This window comes from Struthio camelus, chromosome 15 (assembly GCF_040807025.1).
Source record: "Struthio camelus isolate bStrCam1 chromosome 15, bStrCam1.hap1, whole genome shotgun sequence".
NCBI lineage: Eukaryota > Metazoa > Chordata > Aves > Struthioniformes > Struthionidae > Struthio > Struthio camelus.
In genome coordinates, this window is record NC_090956.1 from 14,218,911 (window position 1) to 14,237,148 (window position 18,238).

Consider the following 18,238-nt stretch of genomic DNA (forward strand, 5'->3'; position numbering starts at 1 on the left):
TCCATATCTCTAATATCCAAGTTACTGGGAAAAGTCTTCAATTTTTCCCAGCTTTGAACAAGGAGAAGGGAAGCACAGGGCTCAGATGCCTGAGAAGCTCAGTATTAGCAGCTGTGCGCTAAATCCTCCTTTTACAACCCAGCACGAAGCCTCGCAGGTAGACCTAACCTCCAAATTAGGCACCACATTACCAACATTCAAAGGCCGGAGTTAAAGATGTACATTCCTGATACGGCGCCTGAGGAGGACAGGGAGCTCGGGACAGTCTATGAAAACCAGCATAATGAATGCAGTGATGCCAGCAGAAAGCGTGAAGCGCAGCAGCAATCAGTAAAGCCATGGAGACGCTCCTGCCCGTGCAAACCAAGTACCTGGGAGCACCGCCTTGAATGGATGCTAAGAATCACTGAAAATCTCAATAGGGAACGTTCTCCTAAACACAGCAGGAGGAATAAAAGGTTGTGGTGTCTAGCAGCTAAAGCGCTTGGACAGGAAGTTGGACATAGAGGTTTAAGGGCTTCCTGAACCTGAGGGGATGCAAACTTTCTCCTCCTGTAGAAACTTAGAAACCATGAAACTGAGAGTGTGCAGAAGGGTGGGAGGAACCCTAAGGTTTTGAGGACTTCACAGGGAACAACAGGGTCCTGAGTTTGATTTCTGCTCCTGTGACTACAATTTTGGTTTAACAACTAACATGACTTCAGGCAAAATGTGTACATAAGCTTGTTTCAGGCTATGTGATTCTTTCTATACTGTTAAAAACATATCCAAGTAAATTCTTTGGCAGTACAACCTGGTACTCTTCAGGATGGGATGACATTTATTTAGTAGCTGTACAATGTCCTGTTTCCTGATAAAATATGCTCCTGACTTTCTAATTAGTGCAACACTGAACGCATTCATTAGATTAACAATGAGTGATAGACTTAAAAGGTTACACACTGTGCCTCAGAATAGGTAGAAAAGTCTTTTTTTTTTTTCTTGGCATAACTCTTCCTAAACATGTTTCCATTCTTACAACTTTGGTTAGGCTAAGAGCTTTGAATGAAACACATTGCAATATGCCTTCTTGAGCATCTCAGCCTGGGCTGTGGTCAGAAATGCAAAGAACTAGAGCCAGAAACCTTTAGATAAATCTAGTCATGCTTACAGATTTTGCAGTGCTAAATCAGAGCAGGGGCATATTAGCATAACACCTTGTCTGTAGAAGTAGGTTTCTTAAATTTTTTATGAAGAAAATGCAAGAAACTCTGCAGGGGCCATTTTTCATCTGCTTCAGGAAAATTTCCTCCTAACTGCAAGACAGGAATAGTTGTATTATTCTACAAAGATTCATTCTATATTCACTGCAATTACTACAGCTCTTCTTACTGGCATCAGAAGACTCAGACTCAAACTTATTGTTGAAAGTATAATAAAAACCAATAGTTTTTACAAGTAAAAAATTCTTTTCTTGAATTGTTGGTTAGCTAGGAAAATCCAGTTATGACTCATTTCATAGTGCTTGACAACTCCATATACCCTGTTCTATTTTCCCCAGAAAACATTTTGCTGTTCTGCTGGCAAGTAGCAAGATTTCACTAATAGAAAGCTTTTCACAAAAGCAACTTACTCAAGGCTATTCTTTGCGAAGTATTACATCCATTTTGCATCTATGATAATATTAAAAAAAAAAAATCTGCTCCTCTGATGCATTTTGCAAGACCCTGGAGTACTGCACAGAGTGCATAGATGGCCTCTAGTCATCTTCACTAGACAAAGCAGATTAACATGGCAGAGTAGCCAGAAGAGGAACATGTGGAGAACTTGCTGGAGTGACACTCCTGATTTGACAAAGACTCCAGCAATAACTGTTACAGAGGTTAATAAAAAGAGAGATGGAGAAAGAAGCTACAGCAGCCGGAGAATTACAATGGCTCCCTACTCATCTTTAAGTCTGTGCTTTACATGACAGCTACCACAAGTGTGCAGCCAAGCATTGAGGGACACGCATTTATCCAAACAAATGCGAAGGGAGAAGGAGCACTCTCATAATAGAACTAATTGTGAACTGCACGAATTCATCTGAGGCTGAAATAAGCCCTCTAGCCATTTGTTTAATCAGAAATACCAAAAGCACTTCAGCGATTCTCCTTTAGTTTATTGGGAGGTTTGAAGGAAAAAGGAATGGCATGGTAATTATAGCAATATCTCTATACCTCAAAGGGCACTAGTCCAGCAAAACATTATTTATTTAATAAAAGAAATAAAATATTAATTTCCTCATCCTCGCAAAGTAAATATTCTGAGCATTTTCTGTTGCACTTATATTGAGGTTATCCAAGTGGATTGGAGATTCAGTCCTATTAATAATAGATAAAAATGAGATTCTCTTACATAGTTCAGAAAGGTGCACAAGACTTAACAAACACAGAGCAACACATTCCCTCGTCTTATTGCAGAAGACAGACAAGACGCAGATGTGCCATTTACAACAGGCTGGGAAAAAGGTACTGCACAGAGTCAGGAGAAAGTGCTGTAGGGATTGACCAAAAGCCCACTGAGGTGATGAGGTGAGTGCTACATTTCAACTTAGGCCTGAAAAGAGAGGAGACATAGTTAGCACGAGACGGAAGAAGTAAGAAGAGAGTCATAACAAATGAAATGCCATGTTAGTTAGGAAGACTATAGCGGGCCTCAGATTAGTGCTGATGAAAGGACAGATGTTCCAGAAGGGTTAGATTTGGAATATTAGGTTAGGAAGAGGATTTTCCTGCTTTTCTTTCAGGCTGATAGAAGAAGGAAAATAAAGAGACAAAAAAGACTGCAGTTTTCCAAAAAGTGATACCAAAATTCAGAGCAAGATTTCAGAAGCATGGAAGTGAGATAAGTGCAGATTTAAGGGGTCTGAAAGACAGAAAGGGGGTTTAACACTTGACAAGACGGGGAAAATAAGAAGAGACTCAAAATGAGCACTAAGTTAGTAACCTCGGGAGACAAAACCCTGGCATTGTAACTGCAGATAAGGAAGGGAAAGCAGGAAGGAAAATGCTTGAGAAACTGAGTTTGATGCTGGTGTAGCTGATGCTGCTGACATGGGGGACCTGCAGAAGCGAGAGGTTCGCGTGCTCGGTGCGATGGTGGTGGCCGCGCAGCATTTCAGGTGGGGATTCAGTTTCACATGCATCATTCAACAACTGACAACTTACAGCCACACTCGATACCTGCTGGCTGCGGTTCCCAATTAACGCGAGCTAGCCGTGAGCATGGCCACTGCGACAGCAGTGCTGGGGGTGTGAACACGCCGGCTAGCAGGGTGCCACGCTCTGCTCAGCTGGGAAGCATGTTCTCGTTACAGACTCACGCACAGCACCTGCATCTCTCAGGTTAACTATCTGACAAATTATTGCCATGCACATCTGCACTTTGAATGTAATAGCTTACCTCTCCTGAGGCTGAATGAGGAGAAGATGAGTGAGAAAGTCAAGCCAAACTGAAAGATAAAGGAAAACACAGCAAACTTGATACCTCACGTGGCAACACATCCTTCCTCTTGGGAAAGTAACTCTGTCCCTGAGGCAAGATTACTCACAAATGCCATACACAAAACAGTGTCCCAATACAATCAGAAAGGAGATGGTGTTTCCCTAAACTGACTTAGTAACTGCAAAAGCTGGACTAGAGGAAATCAGCAGTGCCCTCTCTGATTCACCAGAGAAATGAGTGAAATAGTCTCTGACACTTATTACGAATGTTGGCCTGCTGTCATTAAACGCACATCTGCACTCTTTTCATCACTTGTAAAAGAGCCCCAGGACATTAGCCACCACCCTCATCCCCTGCTGCTTTAACAGCCCTGGAAGGCCCCTTAGGTGTGTGATGAGCGGGTGGCAGCCCTGAGGCTACAAAATGCTTTTGCTCTCTTCATGCAACAAAAATGTGTGAATATCGTGCAGGAGTGTGGATCTGACAGCTGGGAGATCTCTCTCACTTCTGAAGGTATTGGCTGCTGGTCATCATCAGCGAGAGAGCGTTGGGCTAAATGTACCTTTCTCTAATTTTCTGTGGCAACGCTCATGTCTTCAAAGAGTCTTTGTAGCCCAGTGAACTAATTGTCTGAGCATGGACACAATCCGAACCTCAATTCACCTTTTTCCTCCTTTAATATTCAACAGTATACTCTGTTTCTATGCATACTATTAAACAATTTAGTCAACCTGACCACACTTCTTGTGGTTTAATAGTCCTCGTTTTCCTGAAGTGCACTGTGCTGAACACAGTGGTTGACACAGTGGTTGAAAGCATCTATTTGAATCCTTTGAAGCAGAGTATGGACAAAGGCAGTGGCATACAAACTGCATTGTCAAAATACTTCCCTCTCTTTTTCATACCAAAACCATGGAAAGGTTAACGTTTTCGATGTTGTGCTTATAGATCTTCAGGGACTTCTGTTTTGAACTCTGCCACACTGAAGATGTGGTACTTTGTATGACATGTTGCCTTAGGAAGACAAGGCTCTTCCCGTAAGCTTCACCTGCCAGTTGCATCAAAATTTAAGATATCTGGCCAAGTATATTGTTCAACACACGGAGGGGTGAGTCACATCGGGAGCATGATGTTTCCTATGATGAAATGCCAAACTACAAGATCCTGAATTGCCACCAATCAGCAAATGACAATGCTAATACACACAACTGAGCCTCTAAAGAGATTATAACCAGACATACAGCATTTGTGAAATTCTGCAAGTTCTAAAGCCTACTTTGTTTTTCCCATTGTCACTTACTATACAACTGGGAGATCTAAAAAAGTTAGGCAGAGGGCAAAGTGCACACATAACAGAAGCTAAGCTAATCATTCATCTCAACTATGGATAATAGATCTTAACATATCAGAATGAATACTTAAGAATTAAGAGCATTCATGACACAGCCAAAAAAGTTGCAAATGTGACTATATTGTATATACAATTTTATATTAATATTAAAGTAGAAGAAATTAATTCATCCATCAAAATCAGAAGGGAAAGGAACTTCAGGTCCTATAATTCAGTGAGTTTCAAAAATAGAATTTAATTGCATGAAATTGTGCTCTGATCCATATGCTTCCATGGACAAATGTAATTACTGCCTGTTGTAAACAAATTAATTGATGTGAGAGAACATAGTTCAGAATACCTTATTTGTGAACGACAACATCTCTTCACAAAATGCACCTCACATTCACAAGAAACACATACACTTGGGGCTGTGATATGATTTATAGTGCTCAGTACAGTCCCATTGAAATTCATAAAACAGTGCCTCTCTGCCGGTGTATCAGCTGAGAGTCTATCTCACAATTTTCCTTAAAATAAGAAAGATATCCTTTCATCTAGAAAAATTAATCATCTATTCCATCTCTCAAAAAGAAATTTATTAGCATGCAGGGAAAAATATTTTTAGACAAGATAGCCCTAAAAGACAGAGCATCTCTAAAATCCCAACTCTACCAACAATTGTTCAGTCATTAAGCGGAACACCCAGAGGAAAGAAGCTTTCAGAATGCTAGCTCTTACATTGCCAACAAAATTACAAATGCTAGTAATTCTTGATTTTTGCCCTCCTAGGTTAGGATGACACAGGCCCTTGTGATCAACCACTCAGACATTCTGCAAAAAAAGACCATACAAATGTCCCTAATTGATTCACCCTTGAATTGCAGTGCCCTTATAGAAAAATACACACTTCTGAAGATGTTTTAATCTCCTTACTGTAAACTTGATCTTGTATCTTTCTCCTTTTTAAGTCTGAGACATATGCAATCCAGTCAAGTCCCCATCTGATGTCACCTTTCCTGTCATGTCAACCAATTTTGTTATCTTACAAAAAAAATGAAGTTCATTTGACAAGCTGTATTTTTCATAAAACCGTAATTATTACTATTAACTCTAAGATTCATTAAGTCAGCCTCCTCAGCAAGAAGGTGGTCATATCACACTTTGACAACCCCTATCTGTCAATCACAGCAAACACTCACCCACAGCTGATGCAGATCAAGAGAAAAAGGAAGGCACCAGGGCAGGTCTACACAGTACCCACAGACAGACAAGAGCGCTCTCTGCCCGTGCACAGCTTCACTGGGGGTTGTGTGATGGTAACGGGAACAGCACCAGGCTACATTGAATCTGCTGGTATTTCCACAGAGGTAGAGAACTGCACAGGTGGTTTCCTCAGTGAGTGTCTTTGGGGCAAAAGCAGAACAAGTCGTGCCTGCAAGAAAGGACACGTCACCACCCAGTTTGTTTTCCTCATATCAGTGTAGGAGGTGATCTGAGGCTATGGAGATCACGTCACTGAAATGCCATCTTGCTCAGTGGCTGCATGCAAAGCCAGCACAGACTGGTGCATTTAAAGAGATCAATTTTACAGAGTAAAGAGACTGAGGACCATGATCTGGAAGGACGTGCAAGAATGGAAGCTAATGCAAGTACCAGAAAAAGTGTGACTTTGCTCTTCAAAGCAGGAATGTAAAGTTGTTTCCATATTTTCTCTTTTTCAAGATGGAATCCTAGGCATAAAAAAAGAAGATCTGCAGCAATTTACTGTTTGTCATCAAATGTAATTAATTTGTTACAATGATTTGAAGTTACAATGTCAGATAAACACAGATCTCATTGCTGTTTTAGCAACCTAAGAAATAAGTTGTTTGTGTAGATGCATTTCCTGCACTCACATACATATAAAGCCATATACATGCCCTTTTCCTTGCACTCATGTCAGCAACATGACTTTCACATCTTCTGCAGATCAATTAGTTTTTACTTCTGCAGTTTTGGACAATTTAATCTGATTGCAAGTGCTCTGGGTAAACTCAGAATACGACCCATCTACCAAGTGTAACATCAAAGCCAGCACATCATTTTAAATTTTGCAGCAAACAGCAATAACTTGCAGAAGCAAAAGACTGCAGCACTACATCCCGGGTGAATCTGCTGCAAGTGGAACTTACGTCCTTTTGTCGTCGTCACTGTCAGGGCTGGACAAAGCCATAGTCAGAACAGTTTTGCAGGAACGGAAATGCTCACATTTCTGAGTAAAACTAATTCCATATCAGTATAAAAAAGAGTAGTCACAGTATCAGAACACATGATGACCAAGGCAAAAAAAGTATGACAAAAGTCAAAAAGGCTGCATTCCATGCATAGCAGACCAGTTCTTTTGATAAAATTATTTTCTGGTGAGATATGGCTTTCCAATCTAAACTAATTAATCTAAATTAATCATTACAGCCTTTTTCTAAGAATATCCTAATTTTGCAATTTAAATATACTTTTCCCCAGCTTACTTTAAAAGCCTCAATTTAAAGGCATTTTAATTTATTTCAAAATTTTTTAAATGTTTGAAACTTATGTTCCTGTTTGTTTTAAAAACTGATTTCTAAATCACCTTCGACATGATACATTTAGTTTTTATTTTTTGCCCCTTAAAAACTGGCTTTTTCCAAAGTGTGAATTGCCCAAGAGTTACACCCACACACAGGTGGGTGGACAAGCTACAATATTCTGTTTACACACTGTCTTTGAACAGACCATACACATTTCAAAATGTGTTTGGCATTTGGTTGAATGCAATTTATAAACATCATAAAACGAGAACAAGTTGTCAAGATTTTATGGAATTGCTTTCAAATAAATAATTTGTCCATTTTCTTTTTCCTCGTAAGGCCTGATCCAAAATATGCTGAAGTCATTGGAAAAACTGTGACTCCACTGGGCTTTGCATCAGACTGTATTTATTCAGCCTATAGAGCTGGCTAAATAATTCACAGATTTATTCAGTGAATTATTCTTCTGATAAATTTTATGATTTTGAGCCTAAACTATTTGGAAGTAATAATAGTGTCCATTATTCGTTCAGCTCTAAATCATACTAATTTGTAAACAAAAGTGATAACTAAAGAAGCACTGGAGGAAATTCTTTTTCTTTTTTTTTTTTCCGCTTAGGATAGATGTGATCTCAGGTTTGGTTAAAGGAGATATGGGAGCAAAATGATGTCTCTGCTTCTGTTTGCTGCCAATATGATGCATGTCACATCCCATCAAGGACTTTCTTGCCACTTCCTGACTGTGCTAAGTAAGAGAGCAGCCAGTTTATGAAACATCTGCTTAGCCATAATTCAGACTTGGGTGCTACTTATCTGAAAAGGCAACATTTCTGGCAGTCAGTTTGGGACAGCTCCTTGCCCTGGGCAGGATGGGCTCATCTTGCCCTCTTAAGGACAGCCAGAAGGCTGCGATGCGAATGAACACGTACAGGCACCACTACCAAGTGAAACGGCTTTGTTCTTCTCGTCTTGTGAAAGGATTTTCCCAATGTCCTATGGGAATACTAGCTCCCACTGAAAAGGCAGCTAACCTGCTGGAAACAACTGTGCAATCCCAAGCTGGAAGCCCAAAAGCTTTTGAAAAGAAACAGCTTCCCATATGCAAAACAGTTTGGCTGGGGCTGCGCTATTTATCTTTGCAACAGTACCCTGGACAGGACCAAGGGCTTTAGCTGTTACTATGAAGAGCAGCTATTCTATGTGAAGCTTCACAGGAGCAAATCGACATTTGATATCATTTCTTACAGATATTGCAATTCTCTCTCCTGTATATTCTGCCAAAATATATGCATCCAAGTGCATTTGGCTGAAAACTTGGCATACAAATAGGAGTGTCTTCCATCAATTTGTTCTCAATTCACTGAACAGGTAGATTAGTCAGGCAAAGAGCACAATATATAAAGGCAAAACACTGAGCCGCTCACTGGCAAATGCCTCACCTCAGAATTAAAGGTTTTTGACCTTTCATTGCAAACGGTTTAAGGGAAACGGAAGTTTAACAACAATGCTTTACTTGTTATAGCAATCACCATCAATACATCCCATAGTAAAGGCTATCTCACAAATGGAGACACTCTCAGGGCAGTGAAGCAACAAGCTTTTAATAAACAGAAGACTATTTGGCCATTACAAAGTGCACATTACAAAAGTGCACTTTTATTTTAAAGTGCATACATAAGGTGAAGGCCAGTGTGTTCCTCTACTCCTGGAAAGACAATCAATGGTGAGGAAGCAGAGCTGCAAGGAAAAGCATGGAAGACAGGCCTCGCTCCTCTTCTTTCAACATCCTGGAGTTGTCTGGCCTCTGCCTGCCCCAAGGAAAGAGAGGTTTTCAGGAACAGACGACTAGAAGATCACTTTACCAGACTTTCGGATCTGACAATATTAGACCTGAGCAAATACCGCCTAATATTGACGTTCGTTCAAGATAAAATCCTTTCCACTGCTTAAATATACCTTGTAGTTTCCAACAGGTAACAGAATGTCTTCTCTCATACTGGATTTTTTTGATTCACAGCCAAACCGTGCACTGATGCTTGCAAAGTGCTTGTGATGAAATCATAGTTCTGCCTTTTTTTGTTAATATTCCCACATCTGCAGATTGACTGAGTTTGCTCTTAGCGGTCTTCAGCTCCTAGCCTTACCACATATTTACTCAGTGCTGTAGTGGTAGTGCAGCTATTACAGCCACAATATAAGACTAGACTTAGGGAAACAAGACTGTAGGGAAGTCATATTTTATGTCAGAGTGGTTAAAACAGCTGAGAAAATCAGAAACTTAATAATGGGACTGTGTGATCAAATGCTTTTCCCCTTTTCCAATTTCCATTCCTCTAATGAAAAACATTCTCTCTGCTTCCAAATCTCAAGTCTCTTTTTTTCCTCTTATACTACTTTCCCATAAATCACTCCTTCCGCTCTCTGGATGGATAAAACTCTTTGTCTCTGAGCTGCCTGAAAGCCTGTCATGGCCATCTAGTGACCACTTAGAAGTGGCGGCTATAAATGCTGTCCAAGACATTGCACAAACTGCTGCACGTTGTTCTCAAAGTCCTGCTAAAACGAGTGTTGCGTCTTCCTGGATTTGTTTTATTCTAAAAATGCTCATAGAACCTGACATAAAAATTGCTTTTAAAAATATTAATTAAAAATATTAATCATTTTTTAAGAAATAATAATCAGCTTGTTTTAATCATTTCACTGGCAATATGTATACAATGTACTTTAGATGATGGAAGCTCACCTTTAAGTGGTCTATATTCAGCTAAGGTCATAGTAAATGGATGCTATTCTATTTTATGTAAAAATTGCTTGAAACAACAAAATAAACTGCAAGATATTGCTCTCCAGGCAGGCTTTCAAAGGTATTTGACTGCATACTAGTGGATTCTGGCAAACTCGGCCTCTCATTTTTTCGGAGAGAGCGCTTCAGGAGGTTATCAGATCATGTTGGACAGAAAACAAAATCTAGCTTAGATTAATACCTTGGCAGTCCTGAAAGCCGAATAATCTTCCCTCAAGTCCTTTCCTTTTTATTTATTTTCTTTTTATGCTCATTTATTTATTTTGAGACATTTACTTACCATATTTTATCTGTTTTTCTACACTGATGTAGGAGGGTTTGATTCTCCATCACGTAAAGGCTCTTTTATGACACTTCCATGATGTCAAGTAGACTCAATGGATGCAAACACCCTTTTGCAATAGGCCTCCTGACTGATTTAGATCTGTATAAAGCAAGATACCAGCCCCATTCCAACTGTAGTATAAAGGGAAATTTGGATGTGACTGAAATCATCTGGCTATGAATGCCAGTTATATTACGCATGTAAACCCAGTTACATTCTTATCACGAGACCAAAAATGCACATACCACATAAAGAAGGGCAGAGCTAACTCCCCTTCCTGGCAGTAGGGGCTTCAAAGGCTTCAGTTTAGAGCCTCACTTAAATATTTTGGTGATTCAAAATATATGAGAAAGGGTAAGAGTATTCCACTAACCACTATTTTATGAACTGATGTGCAAAATACAGTTGAATAAATAACAATGCAAAGATAGTTTTCCAATAATTCGCAAAAACTTTTCTACCTTCTGTATGTAGTACTCACCACTTTACCCAGTGACCATCTTCCACGTGATCATGAATATTTAGCAGTTCAGGACATATTTGTGCTGAAAGCTGAGACACTGAATGGTATCACAACTCTTACAGCCTCTGGAATGCTCTTCAAACTGAAAAGAGTGAATAAAATTGGCTAGTTGTAGCAGGAATCAGATATTAGTACTGAACTAAAACCAATCCTCTTGACTGAAGGCTGGACAACACACAGTGACAGTGATAGAAAAAAAAAAAGCGGATTTCAAAGACAATCTGTAATGTCAGAAATCCAGAGGCTTCCTTCAGAGCTGGATGATGCTCTGAGAGAAAAGGTGAGTCAACAATGGGTGAAAATAAAAGGATTTGGCAGAATTTCATTTCCATTCTCAGATAGGACTGTGAACTTTGAGAATTACTTTTTGTTTCTTAGAAGGTGGCTTTCTGCTAAAATTATACACAAAGTAGCCCTAATTCTCCTCTCTGTGACCCTAGTATGAACATACAAAGGTCCAATCAGTTTTACATAGGCTGGAAACCAGGCTGCTTTTTTCTTCTGCAGATGCAATAGCACCCATATAACTAAGCCGTTCTTCCCAATATGTTACCAACAAAAGGATTATTTCTAATCCAAGACTTTGATTGTAACTTGTCTAGAATAATTTCTCTTCCATGTTCCATATAAACAAGAGCAGCAGCTATATTAGATACAGGAAAGTGTGATGGTAAGTCTCAAGAACGGTTCTTGCCATACTGAATGTTGCCTTCAGGACTGGTTTCTGGCAAGCTGTAATAATGTAACCTGACTCTCAGCTATCCTGACCTGTGGCTATTGTCATATACTTTCCCAAATCATCTACAAGATGTTGAATGAACCAGGCATGACTTCTTTTTGCTGTGCAACTGTGTGAAGCGTGAAGAATACAACTCAGTATCATGGACCACATGGCCCAGAATAATTCTGTGTGCAGAAATGACTCAGTACCCAGGGAAAACTTTCAAGCTTGCAAAGACGTGACATTTTCCTAGAAAGCTGTTAAACTGATTAATGCATTCCCCTCTTGTCCTCCCCTCCTTTAAAGTCTGGCCAGATATGTTGTGAAGCTCTGAATGTTCCTGGGCACTGAAAACAATGTGAGAAAGAAGCCATAAAAAGTATTGAACCAGGTGTGAACTCAGTTTGGACAATACTCCGTATTCGGTGCTTTGAGACCATTTTGGGGAAATGTAGCAATCCAAGTATCAAGAGCCAGACATAGTTTCTACTCAGGCAGCCCATGTTTCAGGGCACCTATTTTATTTCCTGTCCTGGAAAAATTGAAACGTGGTCTTTAAGTAAGTTGGTTCTGCAAGCCTCATTCCTCTGCAGGTTGGATGAGTCACTCTGCTGGCAGGGCCTCAGTCCCGAGTGCTTCTGGCCTAAACTACTGAGAGCAACTCTGGGGACCTCAGAAGCAATATCACTGCCACAAGCCTGGCAGGAGCAACCTTCCCTCCCTTCCTTTCTTCCTCTCTCCAAAGATATCTGGAAAGCCCATTGGGGCCCCATCCAGAGACAGACATGTAGTGCAGTGAAAACAGGTGACATTGGTGACTAGTATAAGCAAATCTGAAGACGATGCTTTGGTGAAGGAAGGCTAAAATGGGCAATGTTTCCTCACCGTCTTAAAAATTGTAATTAACTAGCTGAAAGAGATGATATAGCTAGATATAGCTATATATCTCCTCTGTCTAGAAGTCATCTTGAATTTGGTCATAGGAAGCGACATATTAGTGAATGTACCAGAAAGAGCTCAAGCATTCTCAAGGAAACAGGCTCAGGATTGCCTTCAAAGACAATATGTACCACTTGCTTTATTGTAGACAAGCGTCTCCTATGTGAAATAGCTAGGCAATACCTCTACTCTAGGTTCACCTCATAGAAATCTCACAGAAGTTACTTAGGAAATCTTGACTGCTGTATAAAACTCAGCACAAAATAGTATCACTTTAGTATGCTTAGAATCACAGTTATCCCATAGGGAGGTGTGCAAAAACCCATTTTGTTGGAAAAGATGCCTTACTATGTACCAGTGAGGTCAGCAGACTGAGAGCCAAGGTATCCAGATCTGTTTGTCACTGAGGTAACCTTGGACAAACTCTGTCCCCTCTCTTTATCTCAGTGCATGTCTTGCTGAGATGATTAAATAGGACCTATGTCAAAGAGAGGCAGCAAAAATTACTAAGATTTGTAGTGGGGCTTGAAGCATTCAGGAAAAAAAAAGTACCATTCTAGGGCTGACTACCAATACCTATCATGAGAAAATTACCATATATTATTACGTAGAGCCACAGAGTTGCTAAAGACAATATCTGTAGTGCAATAAATGAGCACGAATGTAACTACCTGAGCTGGCAAGAGAAGCTCTTTTCTCACTGACAGAGCCTCCAGCATGTTTAGATGCAGTACTTTGTTTTCTCCAGAGCAATGGTGACATTTTAGATCATCTTCTGTGCTATAAATGGAATACTGTGATCTGCTGAACATTTGCCACCTAGAAGACCATTTCCTGGTGTCTGAGTCATTAACTTTCTCGGATGACATTGCCACATCTGTAATGAAAAAATGTAATGTGTTGCTAATTTATGAGGCTACTGTAGTGCTGGTATTTTAAACTCCTTGGGTGTGAATAGCAAGGGCTGGCTGGTATTTGAAATCTCTTCGGCAATATTAGCTCACGCTGGACGGCATTTGAAATCGTTCTGGCACTCTGGGGCATTAGAGGCAGAGAGAGCAGTAGTGGCCAGTGTAGGTGCTGAGATAATGTTTCCCAAGGTGAGAACTTTATTTTTACTGATAGGAGAGGAGCGCATGTGAACAAGCCCTTAACAGGGCTGCTGGTTCTCAGATTAGTGCTTTGAACAGAATACGTGCAACAGTGTTCCTGTAGAAAAATGAAACCACTGACTTCAGATTTATCTTTTAACAATAGATGGAGAGGAAACAAAACTCCCTTCTGTGAGAAAGGCAGAGCTGGACAGTAAAGGGTGGTTTTCACTTTAAAAAGTAGGAAATTAAATCATTTTCTATGGCCTTATTGCAAGTCTTTTGGGGACCATTACTAGCACCTAGAATGACTTTGAGTATAATATAGGACATAAAATTGTACCCGTTCAGTCTGCTTTGAGCCCAGTAACTTCCACTCAAAGTAGGCCATCTGTTCTGGAGACATTTGCAGGCTTGGTTCTAGAAATACAAGCTAGCTGTGGATCCTCTGACTGCAACATCATGTTACTACATTCATTGAGTATCCAGATTATTGCCAGACTTCTAATTTCACCATTTGCCTTCTTAATTGATCTGTGCCTTACGAGATTTCAGAGAAAAACAGATTCCCTATTCCTATTTAGCAGAGAAATGAGAGAATCACAACAAAACCAAACCAAGGAGTACAGCTCATGCTAAGGAATTCACCTTGCAGTGAACAGTGCCCTGTCCAAAGACAGCAAACAGGCTGCGCGTGCTCCTGCTTCAGTGTCCAGCAGAAAACCATGTTACTGCAAATTCTAATATGATGATTTTAGAACTATATCTATTAAATCATTATTAAAATCTAAACAAGTTGCATGTGAGGCTTATATCAAAGCACTCGAGAAGACCTTTGTTTCAATGACTTATCTGTAACTGCATGTCATCCACGTAGGTTGATAATCAACAAACATAAGAACAAGAAATCATAATGTCTCTCGGGTCTCACCTGATTACCCCAGCGCTCATCCCTTTGGCTGGGAGGAAGAGCAGTCCTCTCCTAACTAATCCCAATTCCCTTCTTTCAAAATATAGAATGTAAATGAGTTTGGCTGCAGATGATGATGTTGCCATTATTAGTAACACCCTAAATAGTTTCAGATCCTGGCTGGGAATTTAACTCCTAGGGACTTGGCTTGGCAGGATCTCCTCTTATTAGACCCTGCGCAGAGCAGAGTGTGAAACAGCCTTGGCGTCCTCTCCAGGGGCACTGACAGGCCTGCATGCTCTATCACAGGCTATTACACACTCAAATTCACTGCCTTTAAAATCTGTGGGCAAAACATATATCCTCGAAATACCCATGAAGTTCCTTAGTCTGCCTGAATTATTACCCTGTAATTTTAAATGCATTTTTTGACAGGAAATAAGGATTTGGTATGACATCCTTTCCTTCGTGTTGTTTCTGTAACTGTCCAGCAGTCTCCAGAGGAGGGACTGAACTGGAGGAATTCAGTTGCATGACCCAGAACTTTATGGCATAAATTAGCAGATGAGCTTGAACTGCCTTGCGAAGAGCAACAGGGATCCCCCGAGACAAAGCGGTGAAAGATACCTGGCTAGGAGAAGACCCTTTAAAGCTTCACAAAAAGACTTCTAGAGGCTAAAACTTGTAACAATCCTTGCTAGGATCACCAGCAGGGAATAAACCACAGGTCTTTTGCTCAGGCTCACCAGCATCAGCCTCTTGAGCCCAAGACCTCTGGCATGCTTACCCTCTCTGCACTGGAGGCCGAAATACCCACGTACCCTCAGCAACGGAGAGAAAAGGCATCACTGCATGGGGTGCCAGCTGCCCAGAGCTGCTTACCTTTCTGCACTGGCCATACCAGCAAAGAATCTCCTTGCCGAGCACATGAAGGAAACTGCTGAAGTTACACGGGAGAAACCTGGGTGTAGGGTCCCAAAAGTGCCTGGGAGTCCCACAGGCAGATAATGCTCAAGGGGGCATGCAGTCTCCAATAGGGCTGGCAGAGTGTTTTCATTCAAATGTTTTCAATAGCAATGGCGTCTTCACAGAAACTGCAGCTTCTTTTAAATGTGGTTTTTGATTAAAGTGTATTTTTAAAATGAGAAAAAATTGATAATGGCTTCAAATATTTTCAGAATATGCTTCTATTTTTTCCTGAAATATATATTAAAATTCATTGCCGTTAATATCTGCTTCATATTTCAGACATTTTAAAATAGAAAGTTGAACATTATATTTAAATAATCCAGAACTTCTTTTCCCCTCACAGATTTTGCACTGAGGGAAAAAACCCAAACCCTGTGTTCATCGTGGCTTTGGAATAGAAAGTTATACAACTATGGGATTTCCTAAAAGCCAGACAAGCAAGTACTACCAGCCTCTTCATTCCTTCTTGCACTTTTGAAAACATTAAGTTCATGCAGGTCAACAGAGTTCCATTAATGTGAGCAGACGGCATTGTCATCTAATGAATTTTAGTACAAATTCATGTTCTAGCAACAGAGAATCAGCTGAAGATTGAGGCCTCTTACAGTTAATTATATTATAAAGACAATCTAGTTTATTATAATGCTCCTTGGCACAATAAATCTACAGTGACCTTAACCATGATTTTTTCTGTCAGCTCAAAAACATGATCTTTGTTCTTGGTTAGCCAAGTGATTTAGTGTGTCCAGCAACAGATTATTTCATTTACGCCTTCCGTCTATTCTTCCAACATCACTGATCCAGGTAATAAAGAACCAGGTTCACAGCTATTATCTCTGGTTAATCTGTCATAATTGTCTACATCTTAATGCTGAATTGCATTTAATACAGGAGCTTCATTGTGTGCATCAGATAAGTTCAAAAAAAATGACCTTGATGAACACACAAGCCATTTTAGACTCCACTTGACTAAAAATATCTCATTTAGACATTCTAGGCAGCTGCAATGGTCCTTGTTCTTCTGTTTTACTGTTGGTTTCTACAATACATTGGCAATAATATCTGTAAAGTGCCTTTTCTTACAGTAGGAATACTACCGATAAATAAATGATAGAAGTTGCCATCAGAGAGCGAGTTTGCATACACACACTGGTATTGTGTATTTTGTCCTTGATTACTCACTTAAGTTATACTCTGCTCCGCTTGACCAAGGTTCATGGCTGAGATCTGTTGTGTTCCAAAGGATGCTTTTCTTGTTTCCACGGACAGATTGAAGAAATAAAACCTTAAAAAAAAAAGAAGGCAAGCAAGTCAGTAGGTTTATTTCAAGATTAAAGAGATCCAGGGCCTTTAGTATCACATCACTGTATTACATTCTCAGATGACATTAGAAACTCTCCATTGCAATGCTGAAATGATTTTTTTTTCCTGGAAATCAAAGAACAGAGGAAGAATAGGCAACAGCGATATCAAGAACATAACAAAACAAAAAAAATAGAGAAAGAACAGACACCTATCAAGCAGAACCAGGGATGTCAGCTGAGACACTGAGTTCTTGCTCTACTTTGACAAGAAACTTACAGCACACAAAACATTTTGCTTCGGGTATGTCCTCCAGTGCCTGCCATGGAGTCTCTATGGGAAGGTGACGTTTTCCTTTTCTTCTGACTGGTTATGTGCTCTGGGAAATGTAAAAATATCATCATGGCATGCATAAGAGAGAAGTTAATTAGTTTAACTTCCTGATGGGAATATATTAACAGTGTAATAAATGCTCAAAGACTGTCTTTATGATTGTCCCTGCCAAAATAGTTGTTGGAAAGCCTTTTTTTTAAAAAAGAAGGGTTTTTTCTCCATATGGAGATCCAGATGCTGACTCTGATCTTTGCGTGGCAGAGGTCAGCAACTAGCGGCAGACTCAGCCCACGTGTTTCAGCAAGAGGCACCTCCAAGACTGGAACTGGGAGGATCCTTTGTCAGGAATAATATCTGTAAACAACACTCTCCAAAATCCCTCTATGAAGCCAGAGGGAATCATTTCCCTGTAACAACCCACCGTGTTACAAGAGGAAGAAAGAATACTCTATTTTTTTAATCGCCAGTCAATGCTTTTGCTATTTAAATTCTCTTGTGGCTAAGTTCAAATGCAATTTGTCCAGCACAGTCATTGCCCAAAGTGGACAACATAATTAATCATCTATCCTTATGTACTTGTGACTCAAAATGACTTTTAGCTAAACACTTGTACCCTAGCTCTCCTCTTGATTAATCCTGAACCATGTAAGCATGAATGTTACTACTAGCTGCCTGCTTCTGTCAGCTGGAATGTCACTTTGGAATTTAATCTGATGAAAACAAGCCATAGTATGATGATTTCCTCACTGTTCAAAAAATGCCATTTATTTTACTTTTGAAATAATTTTTAAAATAGATTTTCAGAGAGCTAGGATGACCAGTGTGATATTTCATTCTGAAATACTTTCTAAAATTATACATAAAATATCTATCCTGCTTAAATACTGAATATGAGTGATGTAGAATTACATTCCCTATAATAAAACCTCAAACCAACGTCCAGTTTCTTTATACCTGTCTAGACAAGAAAAATCCTTC

General features: G+C 39.9%; 1 long non-coding RNA gene across 1 annotated transcript in view; it reads right to left on the reverse strand.

The window, feature by feature from the left end:
* Positions 1 to 8,928: 8,928 nt before the first annotated feature.
* The window catches only part of LOC104149724 (uncharacterized), a 33,942-nt gene continuing 24,632 nt past the window's right edge, over positions 8,929 to 18,238 (reverse strand). Inside the window, exons 6-8 of the long non-coding RNA XR_695389.2 lie at positions 16,808 to 16,910; positions 10,954 to 11,077; positions 8,929 to 9,152 (exon numbers count right to left, since the gene is read on the reverse strand). This is a non-coding gene — a long non-coding RNA (uncharacterized lncRNA). The remainder of the gene's footprint in view (positions 9,153 to 10,953; positions 11,078 to 16,807; positions 16,911 to 18,238) is intronic.